Source organism: Petaurus breviceps, unplaced genomic scaffold (genome assembly GCF_028583685.1).
Source record: "Petaurus breviceps papuanus isolate PSGF00001 unplaced genomic scaffold, PetGlider_PUasm1.0 90721, whole genome shotgun sequence".
NCBI lineage: Eukaryota > Metazoa > Chordata > Mammalia > Diprotodontia > Petauridae > Petaurus > Petaurus breviceps.
This window is the reverse complement of record NW_027187322.1, coordinates 8,042,567-8,047,808: the sequence shown is the minus strand read 5'-3', so window position 1 is coordinate 8,047,808 and position 5,242 is coordinate 8,042,567. Positions and strand designations below refer to the sequence as shown.

At 55.0% G+C, this 5,242-nt stretch overlaps 1 protein-coding gene across 2 annotated transcripts in view; it reads right to left on the bottom strand.

Moving 5' to 3' along the window:
* Nucleotides 1–5,242, bottom strand: part of OSBPL5 (oxysterol binding protein like 5) — a 114,607-nt gene that overhangs the window by 53,773 nt on the left and 55,592 nt on the right. The gene's annotated exons all lie outside the window — the stretch shown is intronic.

Genomic DNA, 5,242 nt, shown 5'->3' with positions numbered 1-5,242 from the left:
TCTCTCTGTCTCCCTCCCTCCCTCTCTTTCTCTCTCCCTCCTTCTCTCTGTCTCCCTCCCTCCCTCTCTTTCTCTCTCCCTCCTTCTCTCTGTCTCCCTCCCTCCCTCTCTTTCTCTCTCCCTCCTTCTCTCTGTCTCCCTCCCTCCCTCTCTTTCTCTCTCCCTCCTTCTCTGTCTCTCTCCCTTCCTCCCTCTCTTTCCCTCTCTCTCTGTCTCTCTCTCCTTCTCTCTCTCTCTCCCCCCCTCTCCCTCTCTCTCTCTGTCTCTCTCTCCTTCTCTCCCTGTCTCTCTCTCTCTCCCTCTCTGTCTCTCTCTCCTTCTCTCTCTCCCTCCCTCCCTTACTCCCTCTCTCTCTGTGCATGCCATGTCCACCTCAGAAGTCAGGAGCTGCTTGGGTGCAGCCAGAACTGCCATGAGACCCTCTGCTTGACTAAATACACTTCCCCCCAGCCTGTCACAATGCCCCAATGTCCACCATTAGCACTTCTTTCTTTTGCCTCAGAAGAATTTCCAATTAAAATCCCCTATTACAAAGCAAACGCCCCTGGTGAGCTTGTTAGCCACTCACTGTGGGTGGGGATGAGTCCATCAGACTCTTTCCTACTAGGGCAGTGAAAGGGAATGAGGATGAAATGAAATGCGGAATGGCCCTGGAGTGGAGATGAGGCTGAGATTTGGTGCAGACCGTCACTGCCTGTCAATGGGCCCACAGAGGCTGGCCTGCTCCACCATCCCCAGTGAAGGGGAGCCTGCCAGTCCCTTGGGCTGCCCATTCCTCTGTCCAGGCCCTGGCGCCCAGGGTCTGAGGCTGCCTCCCTGACCTGGAGCTCCACTCAGCTCAGAGCTCTCACCCCCAGGCTCAGGGGGCTTCAGCCTCATCAGCTTTTCTTCTGACCTCGTGAGACCTCAGGGGATGAACCAGTGGGCCGCAGCACTTTGGGCTGCCTCCCCAGCCTCTCTGAGCCCCAGCACGCTCATCTCTGACACCTGATAGTTCTACGGGGTTCATCACTTACAAGGCGCTCCCTTCCCCTCCCCTCAGCTGTGAGGTCTGAAGACAGTTCATATTCTTATACACACACTTTGCAGATGAGCACATGGGAGCCCAGGGAGTCTGGACAGACAAGCTGGGCTGGGGGGGGGTCATCCAGGGTGTCCCAAAAGTCTTGGTGCGGTCACATTAGGACTTTTAGGACTCCCCGTATCATCTCCTCTCCAGGCAGGGATTTGACTCCAAATCAAGTGCTTCCTGCTTTTGAGTTTTTTCTCTGTAAATCCCATCATTCAAAAACATTCCTACACATACGAACATGTATGTATTTGTGTGTGTCTACAGTCAGGCGGCGCTGGAGAGAGAGCTACAGACAGAGACAGACAGACAGAGAGACAGAGACAGAGAGAGGGAGAAAGAGACAGAGAGAGAGAGATAGAGAGAAACAGAGAAAGAAAGAAAGAGGCAGAGAGAGAGACAGTGGGAGAGACAGAGAGAGAAAGGGAGAGACAGAGACAGAGAGAGAGGAAGAGGGAGAGACAGAGAGAGAGACAGAGGGAAAGATACACACAGGCAGAGACAAACAGACATAGACAGATGGACACACACACACACACACACACACACACACGGTGGGGTAGGGAGACAGAGCCAAAAGGGTGGCTGATACAGTTACACGATTAAAAACCCGACCCCCGATGTCACATTCACTGAGCCCTTGGCCAGTGGGTCCTGCCTGTGCCCCTCCTGGCCTGTGTCTGGCTTCTCTCTCACGGCCCACCAGCTTCTCAGCTCATGCCTCCACAACACAGTCATGGGCATGCTGGTGCCCTCCCAGTTGGCCACCCTCCCTCCCTCCTCCCCTGCAGGCCAACTCTCTGGGGGCCCTAGACTCAGGGATTTTAACTTCTCTGGGCCTGATGACAGGAGCAGAGAAAGTATGATGGGGAGGAAGAAGGGAGGAGTAAGAAAATGACTATTAGGGGCAGGGGAGGAGAGAGAATTTTCCTGGAATCTGAGTTTCCTGGCGCTGGATGGGCCAAAGGGATCACTTTCCTTTCTCTCTAGGGATGGGCAGATATGGTCCAGCTGTTTCCTGAAAAAGCTCCCTGGGCCAGCCAGATAATCTCCTTTCTTCCCTCCCCTCTGCAGTTTCTAGGATGTTCTGGTCCTTTCTCCCCAGCATCTGTCCCTGTGTCCCTGTGGCACGCTGCGGGCTGGGCATGCCTGGATCCACCCCAGGGCCCCAGGGTCCCATCTGGGCAGAACCACAGCCAGGATGGGCCCCAGGCAGATTCTTGGCAAGGACTGACCGGCCAGAGTATGCCCCGAGATCCCTGACCCTCAGCCTCTTAACAGTTCAGGGCAGCCCCTAGGAGCCACCTTGTTGAGTCTCCAGACCTAAGTGAGATGCCCAGGACAGGGGTACCATTTGAGTCTTAGGACTACTAACACACAGCAGGTAGACAGGAGTTAAGTGACTCGTCACACAGGGTGCATCTGTGGTTAGATTTGAACTTGGGTCCACTGACTCCAGCCTGCTTCTCTGTGGCACCCCCCCCCCAGCTACTTCTTATTTCCCTGCTGATTTTTACAGACCCTGCAGTTCATCCCCCCCCCAAGTTTAGAGACAAACTATCATTCCCCCATCGTACATTTGAAAAGCTGTTTTTTTGCACCCGGACCAGGCTTTGCATTTCCTCTGATTAAATTTTCTCTTATTCTATTCAGCCCAGCAGGGGACCCTGTCAAGGTGTCTGAATCCTGACTCCCCAGCTCCTGAGTTAGCTCCCCCCACCTCTCCTTGGTTTTCAGTCTTCTTCAGCATGAGCCAGACACTTTTATCCCAGCCATTCACTTAAAGAGAATTCAGCAGCTCAACGATGAGGACTTTAATGTTCTGATGCTTTCCCCTCATCATGAGCTGAAATCTGCCTTTATAACTTCTGTCCAGGAAGTTCATTTGCTCATTTATGCTTTGTCTTCTATGTGTAGAGCCTTGGAGGAGATACAAAGGCTACTGAAGACACCACACCCTCCCTCTGGGAGCTCCCAGGCTTGTTGGGGTACAGACAACCAATCAATCAATCAATCAACCAATACAGACAATCAATGTCCCTAGAAGAAAAGAATGTCTCCCAGTTACAAAGTGCTGTGTCAGATCTGAGGGGTATTGGAGGCGGTGTGTGAGATCTCGGGGGGGCAACAAGCTAAGAGACACCAGGCACAGGCTAGAGGGTGAGCAAAGGTTTGGAGGTAGGAGTGCTGGTGTTTGCCTGGAGGGGAGGAAGCAGAGACAAGGCCAGGCAGGATGTCAAGATTGACTGGAAAGCCTGCCATGATGTGCTGGGGGCAGATCTCGCCTGCATCTCCCCACAGACTGTGAGCTGTCTTTCCTCTCCCTCCCCACTCGTGACCTATGGGCTCGACCCCCCCATCTCTTCCTAGCTCAGGTACACATTGTCTCCTCTTGGCTTCCCTCCCCTCTCCACGCCATCTAATAGGCAGCTCCCTGAATTTTTTGGCCCCAAACTCATTAGTTAGTCAATCAATGAACACCAGGTTCCTATTATGTGCCAGGCTCTATGCTGAGTTCTGGGGGCTACAAATAGAAGAAAAGAAAGTCCTGACCTCCAGGGGCTTCTAGTCCGTGGAGGGAGAAGCTGCAGAGGGCAAGGGTGGGATGCAGTGGCCTAGAGCAGTGCATCCAGGGGAGAAGTGAGAGGTGCAGAGCTTTGGGAGTGGCCAGGCAGAGGACCCAGGCTTACCACAGGGCTTGACCTCATTTGATACTATAATCCTCCCCAAATGCCACAGGCTTCATTGTCCCCATTTTACAGGTGTGGGAACTGAGGTCTTGAGGGGTTAAGTGGCCTGCCAGGGTTACCTGGCTGGCACGCGCCTGAAGCACTCCTCAGTACTCAGCCCAGTGCCGGACCCAAAGTAGGTGTTCCTGTTGGCAGTTGACTGGCAGCCTGCCTGTCAATGACCCCAGCCCCTAGCCCTTCTTGGGAAGGACTGGTCTCTCATCCCCCTCTCTTGGTGACCGGACTCAGCCTTGGCACATGCCCTTGGGCAAGCATCCTTGCTGCCATTTCTAAGGCTGGGACAAGGACAGCTGTTGAGGTGCCTGTGAGTAGTGGGGGTGGGGTGGGCTCTTATGAGCTCACCACAGAGTGACAAACACTGATGAGAAGGGACCAAGTAGGTGGGTCCAAGCGCCGAGATTTCATGACCAGAGTCCAGTCTTCTTCTCTGGCGGTGGCTCCGAGACACCTCCCACGCCCTGAAAGTGTTTGGCAAAGCCAACGAAAGAAAACAGGAAAATGGATGTGCTGCCGGGGGCAGGCGGAGGGAGGGAAGGACAAGGAAAAGCCTGTCCAGCAGCCCTCGGCTCTGTATGTACATCAGGCTCCGGCCCCGATGCCACCTCGGACCCAGGCACAAGGCACCCACACCGTCTGTGGAAGCTTGGCCTCTGCTGACGACCTCCCACCACAGGGAGCTCACCACCTCCAAGAAAGCTCCTCCCACTTTGCCGAGGGTTTCTGCTTGTCAGGAAGTGCTGACACTGAGCCCAAACAAGCTTTTCCAACAGGCTTTCACTGCTCTGGGGCCGAGGACAACAAGGCTGAATAGGGAGCAGAGCTGGGGCCGGGTCCCAGGCCTTTATGCCGCGCCTTTCCATCCCCCAGATGCCTCCCCCAGGAATACTCAGAGCAGACGCGGGGAGGCCAAGCCGCTCCAAAGGAGAGACAACCGTCCCAGCTCAGAGCAGGGCCCCAGGGCTGGCGTTCTCCTCCGGGCCTCGCAGGGAGCAGAAGCTCTGAGCTTCCTTGGGTGGGTAGGAGGGGGAGCCGCTACCGAAAGCTGTGGCCGGAGGCCTCCTCGGCCCTTCCCCGAGGGCGTTTCCTTTTCTGTGATTCCACAGTTTGACGAGAGGAAAGGACTTGCCCACCATCATACTGGTACATGGCACAGGCTGAATTAGAACCCAGGACTTCTGGTGTCTAAACTGAGAGCTCTTTCCTCGGCACCTCGGGCTCTGGAAAAATGACGGCCTTGCTCTCTGCAGTGAGCACTTAGATTCCAAGCTCAGGCAGCTTGGGAAGGGGAGTCCTTGCCTACCTCACTCGTTAGCCATACTAAAGACTGAGGTCTTGAGCCAGGTCATACAGCACTTTCCTCCCGGACAGAACTATAATATCTCCCAGCCCCCTGCCCCCAGCCTCCAGCCCCCAGCCTCCTGCC